Here is a 14,555-nt window from a genome sequence, read left to right as displayed (position 1 = left end):
GTGTTTTGCGCACAGCATGCGAGTCGGCTTCTGCATGGATGCAAAATAAATGTGACAACTCCACGTAAACTGTGGATCACAGCAGTTTAGAAGAAAAAGGCCAAACTGGACATTTATATGCAAGCTATATAATACACATCTAAAGAATCTAACCTTTCAAAATGAATATCCATGTGTTTACCCCCGGGCTGATCTTAGATATATTTTTAATGAATATAGGAAATTTTATAATGAATAGAAGAAATTGTTCCTTCACGTCAGAGAATTGCTCTCTGGAGACTCGTGGAAGTGGTTGATTTGCCGTGCCCAACAACCTGTGCTAAACAGGACTAAAATAAATTCCCATCCATCTTTTTAAATAAGCAAGCAGTGTTGAGGAAGGCCAGAGGTTGTGGTGTCTGCCGAATTTCTAGGCGACTAATAGCTTACCTTCTCAAATAAATGATACAAAACCACTCGGTGTAACTATACAATTAATTTTACTCATATTGGGCTATAAAATGATGAATATATTCTCTGCAAAGTGATAGCAAACAGTGAAAGAAGAGATTAAATTCTCCGCTTGCACCGATGTCTGTTTGGCACTTGCTGAAGTGTTGTCTTTGTGTGTGTGTGTTTGATTGTCTAGCTATTACAAGGTTTCAGTGATGTTTTTGAATTTTACATTTGTTTTGGGGAGAAAACAAGGAAATTCTACCATTATGTTTCAGCATCACCGAAAATGGACATTTGGTGCAGGATAACAATCGCTGGTGCATTAAAAAATGGCTTTTGCAAGGAGCCCGTTACCTTTTCATTCTGTGTTCTCTGTTGTCACCCCTATTTATTTAAGCTTCTGAACACATACGAGAGCTTCTTTGTCTGAACAGCTCGTTGTAATGTCCTTTGTGACATGAAAAAGCAAAATTTGGTCGCTGAATTGATGGCCAATTCCAGGTGGAGAAGGCAGGGGAAACCTTTTCCTCTTAGCAAGACAATTGGCAAAATCCCTGTCACGGTCTCTGCCCTGAAATTTCCTCTTCTTTCTACCCCTTCCACAAGTTTTCCTGCACAAATGTGATTATTGTCTAATTGTGGTACAGAAAAGCAGCAGCCCTACTTTCGCCCTGTGGAATAGCGTGGATCAGCACATCGCATGTTTTATTGCAAAATTAATAATTCCTTGTGCCTATAAAACAGATAAAAATCTTCAGAAAAGGGTTCAGAGGAAAACCAAGCTGCTCTGTTTTGTGTCATGTCGTACTTTTGTCACTAACACTTAGCTCTTCGTTTCACTGACAATTCTGCAATGAAATTCCTTATTTCCAGCTCAAATTTAAGGCTTGTGAACACTCCAGAGAAGGCAGAAGACGAGACCCGCCTGGGACTCCGCTTTCTGCATTATTGTGCTCTAGGAACAAAAGCTTGGTTAATCATTTCACCTTTGAGAGAATTCCTGGAATCTTCAGCCCTCCATCTCAGGAATCTTATAACTCCGCAGGATCTCACTAATCTGCAGCGAAGCGTATCGAGTGCCCTGGGGATTTAATTTCTGAAGCGAAATATTTGTACTTAACTTTTGGGAGATCCTCCGCAAGAGACCTATCAGGATGCGATTTGGAAATTTGAAATGCACTGCATTAAACGAACGTCGCTGCTGAAGGCAGCAATTCAAGGACTATTTTGACTTTGCGGGCTCGGTATTTATTCATTGCCAGCTTTAACCTTAAAAGTTATGACTAGTGGTGTTGTCTGATGTGCGAAGGTCTGATTCCATATCGGGAGCGTCCCGTGTCTGATACCCAGTGCAAAGAAGGTCTTCGGGGGTGAATGCTGAGTATTCTTTGTGCTGAAGGCTGTGGGACCTCCCAGCTTTGATTATTACAAGAATTTCTTTGTAGGTAATAATGCAATATTTTAGCACTCAGAAAAATTCTTTTCCTTTCCCCCGACCTTTCATTAAATCATTTTTTCCCCTTTAATTTTCCGTTCTAAACAGACTTTATATGCTAGCGAGGTATTCACTGGTAATTCTAGCAAACACGATGGCTGATGGAAAAGCTTACGAAGTCGGAGCCAGTTGCTTGTGAGACTCAGGATGAAAGATCTAAAAACTGCCCACATTCCACAAGCTCCAGGGCTCCTTTAAAACTGAAATTGCTTCAAGTACGAGAACTATTCCCACACCGTGGAAAATAAATGATGGCATGTTTGCTGCCGACATCCTACATCCAGATTGCTATGGAATGACAGTAAGGGAAATGTTTTTTTTTTTTTCCAGCTGAAGCTGGAAATTATATGGCCGGTCGGTGAGGCTGAATAGGCGGGTCATTCCAGATGGCAAAGCTGCACAAAATAAATATTTGGCGTGAGGAGCACAGTGACCAAACTGCCTGGAAAGAAGGTCCTGGTTGGTTGGGTCAGAAATTACGGAGCAGGATGGAAAAAGGGGAGCTTGAATGTGTTCTGGAATTCCTGGAGAACCGTGAGGGCTGTGCAAGGGCAGTGGGGATACCTGATGCTCACCTCGAGTCCCTGGGTTGGAAAAAATGGGATTTTTTTTTTTTAAAAATGATCACCCAGGTTGTCCTTTCAGTCTGGAGAGGAAGAGGGGAGGGAGACACAGCCCAGGGATGTTGGGTCAGGGTGGATGCAGGCCTGGGAAGAAGGGATTAAAAATAGCAGAACATAAGATCAGAGAACAGTTGGAGAAAGGAAAAAGGAAAGAGAAAAGAAACAGCCAAAATGGGAAGTGGAAATGAGTCAGGAGGGAGGGAAGAGAGGACGAATGGGAAGGAATCTGGGCTTGGGAAGGAAGGGCAGTCTCTGGGATGGAAAAGGAGGGTTAAGGAGAGTCCGTCTTGGCGAAACAATGGCAAGAAGCGGCGCCAAAAACATGCTCATTCTTCCATTAGAAAATGTTGAATGGTAATTTATATTTTTTTTCTTTGCTAATCCGACTGCTTTAGGTGAGTTAATAAACAGAAAAAAAAAAAAAAAGAGGGAAGAGGAATAAAAATATTAAAGCAATGGAAAAGAGAAGCCTTAAAAAGAAAGGGAAGAAAAAAAATAGATGAGAGGAATATTACAGTTACAACGTACTCCAGTGTGAACACGGGTGGGGGACGTTGCTTAAGGGTTGGATAACAAAAAACCTGCTGCCCACAGCTGGACACAGTAAATACCTGGATGCACAAAACCCCTTCCAAGCCAACGACCCACCTGTCACAACCATTAATTAGCAGCTGCTCTGGATTTCTAGTTCCAGCCCATAATAAAAACATTTTCCATACTTGCATGGCAATAATAATGATTATGGTTATTTTAATGAGTGTCTAGCAAAGCCTCCCAGCTCCTGAATTTGTTAGGGCCAGCGAAGGAAGTGTTGGAAAACATTCGCTCCATTTTCTCTTATTATATACAAAATCCTCGTGTGTACACGTGAGGAGGGACCGAGGCGAGGTAACCTGGCAAACAAGCTGGTCTCAAACAGCACCTCGTTGGAAGCGTTTGTGCCGAGGTCCTCAAAAGTAAACAGCGCATCCAGAGCAGATTTTCCGCCAGCGTGAACCGGCATCGCTCCGTCCACCCCGGCCGAATTAAAGGGCTTTTCTCCAGCTGGGGACCTGGTCCATTGAGAGGAGCCAGCACTTTTGAAAGAAGCGCAAAGGGAATTTCCCTCGCAGGTAGATGGAACATGCACCACAGGTGGACTCATCCCTCTTCCAGAGAATTTGCTGGTTTTTTGCCGTTGAACCCCAGCAGCAACTCATCACCAGCAGAAATGATTTAAGGTTAATTAACACCATCTAAACAACCGGGTGATACCACCAGAGATGCTGGATTCTACCAGCACCCCGCTCTATGTAATTTTGTGCACTACGTGATTAAAAAAAGCATACCATTATAAGTGAAGAAATGAAATTAGGAGATTTTCTTTTGAGTCTGGCAACATTCACAGCGCTCTCTGCCCTCTCAGTGGTTTATGTTCCTGGTACAACTGGAATGCTGGTGTCTTACAGGAAAAAAAGAGAGAGAGATTGAGAAAAAAAGGACAGATTCTTGGCATCAGGGTGGATCGGCAGAGAAGTTTGGCAGGTGATGGGGGTGCAGACGGACACCGCAGGACCCCCCGTGGTTCTCCCACCGCTCCAACGCCTTGCACACCAGTTCTCCGGTGAAACCCCACGTGAACTCACCGAATATCCTCACCGGATCCACAATGCTGCTGGTACAAAGTGACGATAAAGCCGCAAAACAAAAGCCCCTCCGCAGCCCACAGCGAACATACCTTTGCATTTATGGCTGTTGTGCACGGCACGGGATGAAGTTCAGCGTCTGGATAATTTGCACTTCGCACAGAACATCTGGTTTATGATCCTTTTGGCACAGCCTGTGTGCAAACACCGTGTGTCCCGACCTAGAGCTGCACCCGCATCTTCATTTGTGCCAGCCAGCAGGTTTGACCGAGGTCTTGAAAATGCAACACGGTCTATGAGGAGAAGTGAATTAAAACGTGCTCTTCTGCAGCGCCATCCCAGGAGCTGCGGGACACCTGCCCGCTCCGTCCCACGTGCCTTTACCACCTTCTGCAAGGTCTTTCTGCTCAGTCCCTCCTCAAATTATTCAGCGAGGGCCCAAATAAGAATCAAATATCCCGATTCAACCTAATTCCAAAGGCTAGCCGCGTTTACCCATAAATTTATGTGTCTTCCCCCAAGCCAAGAAGTAAACAAACAAACAAACAGGCTGAAGAGCTCCGTCCCTGGTGGTGCAGCATCCCACAGGACATTTCGACGGTGGGAAGGTTAAATACAGAGTAAAGACACAGCCCATTCTTCAGCTGCCAGTGGAGCAAAGCTGGGTCTGTTTGCCTGGCCTGATGTGGAAATAGCTATAGTGCTATTAACTAAAGTGGCTAAATCCTCGGAAGTGTCCAAATCAACCATAATTTAAACACATTAGAGCTGGAGGATGCTTGGCCGTGCTCTAGCGAGAAAAGGAGAAAACCAAAATGAATTCACCACCAGCTCTTATAAAACAGAGTGAAAATGTTTAAAAACCCCCCATGATTGACATTCTTTACTATTGCTTTGCATCAAGATAAAACTTGCAAGAAGCTGAAGCACCCGGGTCCCGTGTTTTTTATCCCAAAGACGGGGATTTGGAAGGAGCGGGTTTGCTCCTGGGCAGGGACTCGTTTCCTGCTGCGCCCGACTCAGCTGCAAAGGGGCTTTGGAGGGCGAAGCGTCGGAGCCAGTTCCCGAGGAACAAAGAGGAGGGGAAGGACAAAAAGGAAAGCAAGCAAAATAAATCTGAATTGTAACAAGATTAGAGTCTTCATCGAAATGTTCCACATTTGGAACCAACTTTTTCCACCAGCCAAAAGGCTGAGACTTGAGTTGTTGAAATACTGGTCTCTTCTTTAACTTGGTCTAAATGTCACTCCTGGACGAGCCGCAGGTGAACCATCAGCAGCAAAGGCCTGATGCAATCCCCAGACATTTTCATGTCAAGCATAATTTGACACTTTTCCCTTTGTTTGTCTTGTTTTCTCTCCTGCCGTGCATGAGGTGCAGGTTTCCCACCTCCCGCCAGCTGACGCACGTTCCCTCATTTTTCTGCCTCCTGCCCATTTTCTACCTCCCCCCCTTCACATTTAGGGAGCAAAAACGTCTCCCTCAGGACCCCACGTTAGCAGGGAAATTTCGGTTTAGCTATGTACACAAAGAGATCTATTTGCATCCCCTAAGCTGCGTGTGCTGCTGCAGCTTCACCTTGGTGAACAACTGCTCCATCCCCCCGCTCCGCTCTGACGTGGCTTTTCAATTGTTTCACTCCGCTTCCCCATTGTCTTTCCTCAGAGCACTATTTCTTTCCTATCTGGCATTTTCTTCACTGTCCCCGAACAACCTCTTTTACTTGCTCTCTCCTACAATAACCCCATTCCTCGTTATTGTTTCCATTCTTTTTTTTTTTTAATATATATTTTTTAAATTTTTTTTTCCACTTGACGGCTGCCCAGGGGCCCCTGCTGGGCGCTGGGGGTTCCTCTTCCAGCCGCAGCGACACGTCGGAGCTGGAGCATCGTCTCCTTCGTGCCGGGTCGGTGTCCGTGCAGAGCAGGCTCGTCGCACCCTCCGACGAGCATTTTCGATCTGTTTGCAGGAGCACACGCCGCCCGTCAAAGCGCAGGGCGGCGATGAATCAGGTCTTCGATGCCAATAAGAAGCAGCCACGTGGCGTGAAGCGTTTGGGAGCACTTCAGGCTATAAAGAAAAAAAAAAAAGGAGAAAAAGATGCAGCTGTGAAGAACACAAATATTGGCTCCTTGAGGAAACCTCCACATTGTATCCATTATTGCAATCTATTACAGTGATTTGTTCAGGGCTAGCGCTCTCCATTCTGAGATTGTGGTGGATCCAGTTCCCCATCCCTGGGGGGCAGAGGAGAAGGTCTAAAGCAATGGTTGGCCTGAGGCATCTTTCTCCGCTTAAAATGAACAAGGACCCTTTTGTGCATGAGAAAGCAGGAAAAAAAAAAAAATTGGCCTCAAAAAATTTGGTGAGCTCAGGAGGAACATTTCAGGTGGGTGCTCCACATCGGCCCCACCTCACTTCTTCATTTACACACTGGGAAGAACAGTCACTCCCTGCTTAATGGGGAAGTTAACGAGCCTGAGTTCGTTAGCGGTGACTCCTTTGCTGTGCTAATGGGGGTGAGATAAGCCTGGCAGCAACGGAGGACGGTTTTCTGCTGGAAGAGGGATGTGGTGAGCTGCTGTCTGCCAGGAATTGGTGGGCCGCCCCTGAGCCAAAGGCTTTGCTGCTCTGGGGAGCTGAGCATCGCCCCGGCCACCACGCACTGAGTCCCACGTCACAGCTGGTGCAAAGAAAACCCCATCGCGGGGCGAGGAGACACTGACCAGGCTGCCCAGAGAGCTGGTGGCTGAACCATCCCTGGAGACACCCCAGGCCAGGCTGGACGGGGCTCTGAGCAACCTGAGCTGGTGCAGATGTCCCTGCTCAGGGCAGGGGGGCACTGGGGGAGCTGGGGAGGTCCTTCCAATCCAAACCCTTCTGTGTTTCTATGAAATGGAGCGGAGGGAAACCCTCCAAACATGAAATATTTGTACCTGTGGATGATCGAACATGGTCAGTCACCCCAGGAGGGACCCCTGGGAGCAGAGCCCGAATCCTTCTCCCACCTACACGTGTGTCCTCGTGTCTATTCCAGCCATTCCTCTGACACCAGAAACACAGAGCACTTGTTTGAGAGAACTGCGGGACTCTTGTTTCATAAAATTATGAAGCAATATGCTTTTCACTTCCCCTCTTTGCAGTTATTTCAGCCCTTTCCCCCCAGACGGTGCCAGCAGCCTGGGGCACACGGGCAGGGGTAGGACATTTGTCGCAGCATCACTCAAAGAGCTTTGCTAATCCCTCGCCTTATTAAAGGCTTTAAAATCCTCCTTCTGATGGGCAAAACGTTGTTGGTGCCTCTCTGGAGGAACCTGCCGGGGAAATGGATCCTGGTCCTAAATCTGTGGGAGAGGAGGAGAGAAAACGTCTTGGCAACATGGGGGTCTGTTCACCTCCAGTGTAGCTGCCTTTTCACCGCTGCCCTTGGATAAGTAGGTTTGTATTTATATATAAAATACAGCAAAAACAATCATAAAAGCCATGAGGATGTAAATATAGATCCCTTCGTCCAAAAGGAGCCTAAACTGTGTTTATGCAAGCTGGGATGGTAAAGGTGATGCTGTTCTGCAGTGTTTCTGCTCTGAACTTAAAGAAAAGCCCCTGGAGTTTAACATAAAATAAAAAGAAACAAACAAATCCCCCAGTTTACTGTTTTCTCAAACAGCCTCAAGTCCCCTCCCTCTCCCGACAACCCCGGGAGAGCGCGGTGTGGTTGGTTTGTACTGACATCAACTTTGTAGTTTGGATAAACAGCTGGTAATTGGTAAAGATTTCATTTTTCTGGGGAAACCAGGGCTTGAAGCATTTACTTTTGTGTATGTGTGTGTATATTTGAACTAAATTTGGGATTAAAGCTTCAGCTGTTGGGCTTCTCTGGTCTGAATTCTTGATTAATGCTCAACACTAAGTTGTCGTGATCAGTGTAATGGTTTGTTTGGGGGGCAGTGGGGGGGGGAAGGGCTGGACACCTTTCTGTTTGCTGCCCAGAGAACACTTGGGTGAGACACAGCAGGTGAGATACCTGAATCAAGATTAAGATGTTCCTTGTAGATGGCGTGGCCACAGCTACGATGTTTTGCTCCTTTCTGTCTGCCCTGATGCAGAAGGGCTATCACAGCGAACGCTTTTCAAGCTTTGGATGGCCAATACCCTATAATTCTCCTTTTTTTTCCCCTTGCAACTATCGATTAACTCTCACAAGTTCCTACTAAGAAGAGTCACTTTACCAACACAACGCATCCTCTGTGAGTGTGAAGTGTCAGTGGTGCCTCCTACAGCGCTGCTCATTGGAGCAGAGTTGTTTTAGAGGAACACCCAGGAGGAATAAACAGCGGAAACTCAAAGTCTATCACCCTGCTGCAGGGTCGGCGGCCGTGGAGGAGGCCACGAGCTCAGGGACCCCTCGCTGGAAGCTGTGGAGGCTGATGCGATCAGGACTGTCACATTTATGTAAACTCTGGGTAATATTGAAGGAGCTGGACGTTGTTTAGTTGGAAGAACATCCCACCACAGGAGAGAGTTACTGTGCTTAGAAATCTGATTTGTGCGGACGCCACGGCTGAGTTATCGGTGCCACTTTCTATCGCCGTTGATTCTCCAGACCTGCCACAGCATCGTCTGCTCCGGCAACACGGAAACAACCCGGGACATTTGCCAACCCTGAGAACAACCCCAGATTATGATGATTACTTTTAGTTTTAATTGCAGTGAAAGCAAACTCTACGGCTGGCTTGGTATTAGCAGCACAATTCAGATTTGAACAGCCTGGTAAATCACAAGGTAAAAGTACCCAGCACTTCAGGACGTGCAGAACTGTCCCCTGGGGCTTTGGTGACAGTTTCTCAGTGCCTGTTTTATTAGTTCTCATCCCCGAGGTCTGCTTTTCCTGCCACAGGATATGATTAACCCTGCCCGGAGTCATCGCGCTGCATCCTAAAGCAGAAAAATCCACCTGAATTCAGCAGAGGGTCGGCCCGGCGCTGGGACCACCCGCACAGGATGAGGACGAGGATGAGGATGCTGCCTGAGGTTCGCAGGGGAGCTGTGGGGATGCTGTTCCCTCCCAAGCACCCAGAAAAGGGCGAGGGGGAACATACACCAGCTGTGCAGTCCTGTGACCCTCTGGCACAGTAACTCGGGGTGATGAAGGAGCCGTGTGGGAGGAGATGCTGCTGACAGGAGGCAGAGGCTCAAGGCCAATTATGGGGGACTTCTCATTCCATTTTCCTTGAAAAATCGTGGTGAAAGGGCACCCGAGCATTTTTCAGCCCTCGCTGGCGTAAGCAGCATGTGCTCGTCACTTCGGCCGCTTCCTGCCCTGAGTGACGTGGAAGGAAAAAAAGGCAGCGAGTAGGAACTGTCTCGTTTCACATGGTTATTCAGAGGGGAAAGAAAAGCCTTGGCTGACTCCTGGGATAGATGCGATTCTCCCAGAGCCAGGGACACACTCACCTTCTGCAATAACAGCTCACAAAAGCGAGCGGCTCTCCAGTTCGCCAGACAAAATATCTGCAGGAACCTCCTGCCTTGTCCTGATGGCGATTCCCAAAATGCTGACCCAGGGTGACGCTGTTCCTGCTGCCCTCGATCGCGCCGGCGTTATCGGGGGTTCACGGGCGCTGCGCGGAGCCCTGTCAAGGTTAAAGTCAAGCAGAGCATCACGGAGACGCGCTCCTCGCAAATAAAGGGGTTTCAATGGGCTAAACCCAAAATAAGCTCTGTTTAGTCTTCGGCATCCCTAACAGAGACATGCAGCAGCGCTCCTGCAAGCAGAGTTTTTTATTTTTTGCTACCTCTTCCCCTTTATCCCCCAACAACCTGGTGAACATCCCTCTGCAATATACTTATTGAGCTAACAAGGGGCCCTCACTTTGCTCCAGAGCAGCCTGGCTTCCTCTGAAGCGTAAGAAGCCGCCTTGACAGGAAAGAAACGGGCACGTTTCACCCTCAGGTGAAGTCTGCAAATACTCCAAATATTTGTTAGTACGTGCGGCCACTCGCAGGACTGAAATTCAGAGTTTGGGAGAAGTCGGGCTGATTTCCCGTTCTTGCCGATGCATGCACCGGGAGACGGATTCGCCACCCCGAGCAGCAGGTCGGGCTGGCCATCCCTCAGGTTTGCTTTCAGTGGCATTTCTAAGAAATTTTATTGCTTGTGCTGATGGTGTTTTAAAATCTGATGTACGTTCCTTCAGTTTCGCTGCTGATTTTCCGCCCCCAGTAATCAGGTCCTGTCCTCCGCTGCTGTACGTGAAGGATGGAGAGCCCAGCGCTCTCCTTCCCGCCATAGGAAGAAGTCAGACTGCAGTGGAAATGGGGGAAAAAAAGCTAAATTAGGCTTCAGCACGAGAATTAGCTCCAGCTAAGGGTCCTGCGCACACCCCGTTTCTGAATTTCCCAGCCTGTGGCGTTGGAATTTGGCCTCACAACTGGCAAAAATGGTGCGGGGTTAAAAAACCCCAAATGACAATATGCTATAGGACCACGAGTGTTAAAAAAACGGAAATACTTTTACAGCCTGAGGAAAAAAAGGCCATTGAAGGCTTCTAAACAAGATAGACGTGCCACTGAATATTAGAAATAGGGCTCATACCTGCCGTGATTTATAGGGAGGGGATGCCCGTCCTGAGCAGCTGCTGACAGGGAGCACAGAGTGGTCAAGGTCCGGATTTATTGTAAAGCAAGGTTTGTACCGTTCTCTTAGGAGCAGAAAGATTGTTCTATTTTGGCAAACAGAAAGTCTAGGTTGTGGTTTAGCCCCTGGTGGCAGGTGGCTGCTTTGGACCCTCTCTGCAAATGACCACAAATAAAACCACATTTTCGCCTGCTACAAAGACAAACCAGCATCCACCTGGTTCTCTTTGCTTACACAGGAGTTTATCCTGAAACGCATCCTGCAGGAGGTAACGGAGAGAGGTTTTTGTCTGCCCAGGCATCTGCTAAACCAGGATTTCTTGTTTGTTAAGTGAAACTCCCTGCCCCATCTGCCCTTTAGGGAATTGTACATTATCTGCCACACTGTGATCCAAACTGAAAGAGATTCCTGCCTCCATCAACACATGATGCAGGTTTCTCTCTTTTGTAGTTCACAGTTTTGTTCCATTTCATGCTCTAAGAAGATGGTGGTGCACATCAAACCCACAGGGAAAAGAGCTGAGTGCCCTCACTGGTTTTGTTTTTGTTTTAAATAAACTACAATATCTCTGTTCTATTCTTGTATGTATGGTTTATATACCGAAACTATGAAAGGAGAATAAGGAATGGGTGTCTTCGCACAGCCTCAGCCCATCTGCTCACACCTGCAGGTTGTACGTACCATCATTACGTTCTATAGGCTTCAGCTGGGGTCAGCCTTTTAAAATATAATATTAATCAGTTCATACTTCAGCATCTAGAGCACACTTCCCCCACTGTCTGAGCCCCGTGTGTAATTTAAACGGTTGCCATGCAGACACACTAGCCCTGAGTAGACTTCCTTAGTGGCTGGACTTAGGCTGGCTTAAATCTAGTCTAGAGCAGCAGTTCCTACGCAGGCAGGTGTTTGCAGGAGCGGGACCGTGGCTGCTTCAGCCTCATCCTCTGCCTCAGTCTTTGCAGAAAGAGTCTTTACACGTCTCTTCCCAACGCGTCTGTGACACAGGGAAATACGATTATTTGTCTGGTCAAGCTGCCCCTGCGCTACCATGCTGCTGCGACTACTTCATGGCAATATAAACTGCGAGCCTTGCTTTTTGTTTCTCTGGCCTGTTTTACCCAGATTCCTGAAGGAAACTGGTTAGAATTACACTCTTATTCTGGGGAACAAGAAGTATATTTCTAGCTGTGGAGGCTGCCAAGCAAAGCCTGAAGATGTTACCTGCTTGCACCCTACAGGCACTGAACAGCAAAGAAAGATCCAGAGCAGTATTAAGTGATGATTTGGAAGGCTGGACTCAAGGTTTTTGAGTGCTTAGGACCGGTGACGTGCGCACAGCAAGTGACAGAAGTGACAAGGCAGCTGGTCGGGCGTGTTTATGATGCTCCAGTTATTCCATTTTTGAGCAAACAGCAACGAACAGTGCTACAAGTACCAACACCCCACTATCCGATTTACCCACAGAATCATTACTATTTGCCCAATCGGTTGCGACGATGCGATGCCACAGGGCTGTAGTTTCCTTCGGCATCCAGTGAAAGCGTTGCAGCTCTGAGCTCCGCACCGGGACAGAAATTTAACAGAGAAATAACAATTTTTAGGCAAGGTTGATGCTGCTGCTGGACCCCAGCCCGAGCATCCCTCCGGGAAAAGAAAACGAGAAGGTGGCAAAGAGGGAAAACCAAAGATTCTACAATAAAATGCGGGCAGGGGTGGGAGAGAGGGACCCGAGTGTCCCCAACAGGACAAGGGGACAGGTGAGGAGCTGAGACTGGACTATCCAAAAAACACAAGAAACCCCACCAGGCAACAGGCAGTTGCTCCAGGAGTAACTGGGCACTAGGGGACACTATCGTACCAGAAATCGCAGCACACGCAGCAGAAAAAAAGTCCAGTTTCAGGCAAGAAATGAACACTTTTCTTTTTTTAGTCATTTCTGACAGTGACACTGTACCAGGACAGCACTTCACCCCTCTTCCCAATCCTTTAACTTTTTACAGCACATAAAAATGCCACAGTTTCTAACCCACCTCGTGACAGTAACGGGTCCTGGTTTTGGCACGTTTTTCTCTCCAGGTCCTTGTTCCCCAGCAAAACCCGACCAGCGTTTGCTGCCAGGGTGGCAATTCTCTGTGTGCCACCCAAGCAGGGGACAACCACCTCTGCCTCTCACCTGGAGCTGGATCCTGCGCCTATTTCGGGAAGAGCCGAGTCGAAAAACGTCATTCTCCGCAGAATTTCCAGCGCAGGAACCCTGCGTGATGACAGACACCCAAATACATCATCCTCACCAAAAGCATCACTTCCCACCAAGGGGCTAACGAGCATTTTCCGTTTGTAAATACAGATTAATGGAGGTTCTTCACCCCTGCAAGACCTGCCGAGGGCTTTGGCTCCGACGGGTCCCCACACCAGCAGCCCCAGTTGCTGCCCTGAGCCCGGGGAATTTGGGCTACAGCAAAGGCCAGTTTGGCTGGACCCAACTCCAGCTCCAGCCGGAGTTGCCCTCAGCAACTTCTGCGCTGCTTTAAGTTTTTATTTTATCATTATCAATGATTATTACATTAACATTACGCTCTGGCACTCTGTGTAGATAAAAATGTGTTGTAAGGAAGAAGAATCTGTATGCAGACACTTGAAAATAAAACACAGAAACCAGTAGTTGTTAAAATTTAACTCGGAACATTTTAATATTTAGCACTCTCTTTTTAAATAGTCTTTCCTCTTGCACAAAAAACACTGCTGTTTCTCTTGCCATAACCATTGTCTCATTAAAAAACAAAGGTAAGAAGGAAAAAAAAAAATACCCCCGGTACAATAAAAATGCTTTGCAACACACACACGTGCTTATATATAGATATATATAGCTTTACTGTACAATAATTCAAAATTTGTGAATGTGCACATTATTTCTACATGTTCTCAAACTCAGTTTCCCATGATGGTTTCTATTTACTGTTGCAAAATGCCTTTAATGCTTTAAGACACAGCTATAATACTTGATGCCAACTCTTGTAAAGAAGTTTTAGCTGAATCTCTTACACTTTCTCGGAGCTGTTTACACAGTCATACCTTGAACCAGCACCAGGTAACTTCATAAACACCATATGAAAACATACCTGCTATTCATTTATCAACCACTCTTCCAAATAAGAGTCTTAATCCTACAAGAATTTCTATTTATCTTGATGTATCACATCTCAGGCTGGGCATTGCTCCAGCAAGAGGCAGTGCTGCTTTTCCATGGGTTTACTGGAAAAGCACAGGAATGTTTCCTTCTGACCAAGATTTTGAAGTTCTTCTGGACATAAGAAAGGTCACCCAGCCGGGTTTTTCACCATGCTGGTCTCAAAAATCCGAGGGCCTTGGGTTGCCTCTTTTCTGCAAGGTGTGAGCAAGGTGAACGCTCTTGAACAGGATCAAATACCATAGAAAGCTATTTTTAAAAAGGACTTCAGCTGCCTTTTTTTTTTTTTTTTTTTTTTTAAATTTGGTGACTAGTTCAGAAAAATCAACCTGATCCTGCCCTGGACTCTGAGCACCCAGAGCTCGACTTTTAGGTAAAACCTCTTGAAGAACTGGAGGGATAATCCAGATCCTGCAGCCATCACTACCAGGACCAGCCCCATCGAAATAAGTTTCAAATGCAGACTAGGACAGTGTAATTTTAAAACTGCTCTGCCAGACAAGATTATTCTAAAAATTCAGGAAATCCTGGCAGACCTGCTGATCTGCTGCCC

Source organism: Caloenas nicobarica, chromosome 12, assembly GCF_036013445.1.
Source record: "Caloenas nicobarica isolate bCalNic1 chromosome 12, bCalNic1.hap1, whole genome shotgun sequence".
Classification (NCBI taxonomy): Eukaryota; Metazoa; Chordata; class Aves; order Columbiformes; family Columbidae; genus Caloenas; species Caloenas nicobarica.
Note: the sequence above shows the minus strand (reverse complement) of the source record.